The sequence below is a fragment of the Otolemur garnettii genome, unplaced genomic scaffold (assembly GCF_000181295.1).
Source record: "Otolemur garnettii isolate 467f Iridium unplaced genomic scaffold, OtoGar3 scaffold00011, whole genome shotgun sequence".
Taxonomy (NCBI): domain Eukaryota; kingdom Metazoa; phylum Chordata; class Mammalia; order Primates; family Galagidae; genus Otolemur; species Otolemur garnettii.
The window spans coordinates 2,024,568-2,026,064 of record NW_003852406.1 but is presented as its reverse complement, the minus strand read 5'-3'; positions in this window follow the sequence as shown (position 1 = coordinate 2,026,064).

Below are 1,497 nucleotides of genomic sequence, written 5' to 3'. Positions count from 1 at the left end.
CTCCTACTGCGGTCCTGGGTCAGGCAGTACTCACACACCCAGATGGCCACGGACAGTGTTGGACTGACAAGATGCCAACAGCTGAGCTTTTATTGCTGTCCTTGTCAGCGTTGCTGAAGGCATCGCATCAAGTGTACCTGGTAACTTCTAGTTCACCCAGCACTTTGCAGCCACCATTTCATTTTACTGATGGTATGCAGTACAATATTTACACAATATTCATGTGCAGTTGGGGTGTGTGGTTGAGGGGAGGTTGCTCCTGTCCATGGCTACTTCTCACTCTACCTTGATTTTCTACCTTCTGAGGCAGGCCGGGTAGGTATTATTAGCCTCACTTTAGAGATTAGGAAACTGTGGCTATGAGTATTTAACTGTCTCAACTCAGGTCACAGAGGTTGTCTGCTTCTGAGCCAGGGATTTGGTCTGTGGGGTCCTTACAATAACATGCGCTGATGCCACATGTTGATGCCTTGTCGGACCCTGCCCAGGTTCTACCCAGTATGTACCAAAGACCTTCTTAGCTTTATTTACATTCTTTTCCAGGGAGAACCAAGCTATCTTCCACAGCCCATTAGTCTTGAGGGAATAAAATCCTAGTCTTCACTGGCAGGTCTGGACTTTTCTTCTTCCCTGTGTTCTAGTGACTCCACTTTGATTCCCGTTATGGGCCAAACTGTGCACCCCCCACCATCCATAGGTTGAAGCCCTAACCTCCAATGTGACTGTATTTAAAGACAGGTCTTTTAAGGAGGTAGTTAAGATTAAATGAAGGCCTAAGGATCTGATAAGACTGATGTCCTTATAAGAAGAGCCGTAGATACCAGAATCCCCTCTCTTCAAGCATGCTCAGAGGAAAGGACATATGAGGACACAGCCAGAAGGCAGCTGTCTGTAAGCCAGGAAGAGAGGCCTCACCAGGAACCAACTGTGGCACTTTGATCTGGACTTCCAGCCTTCAGAACTGTGAGGAAATCAATTTCTGTTGCTAAAGCCACTCAGTCTGTGGTATTTTGTTATGGCAGTCCAAATAGACTCATGGCTCCCGTGTCCTAAGTCTCTAGCCTTGACCCTCCCTCACCTAAAGCCCTGAGCCTAAGGTGGGTTACTCAAGCCTTTCTCTCAAATTCTCCTCAGTTAACTGCATAATCTCTGTCTCTTTTTTCTCACCATCTCATCTAAAATTCTTCACCCATGACTGAGCTTCCCTGTGTTATTCCACTTCCTGACAGCTTTTCTCTGCTGCAGTAGGTGTTATCATTACTAGGTCTCTTACCTTCTCTGTGTTTTCTTACCCTTTCCTGTGAATCACTCAGCGTTGGTGAAGGCAAGTGTGTGGGTATGGAAACATCTGGTTTGCAATCCTGGCTCTTGTCTTCTTCTAGCAGTGGGCCTTGATCAAGTCACAGGGTTATTGGAGAGTGAATGAATTCGTGCAGGTGGAAATTGCAAAGAGTTAAAGGAGCAGTGCTGCTGGTGATGAAGGTGTTATTGTCACAC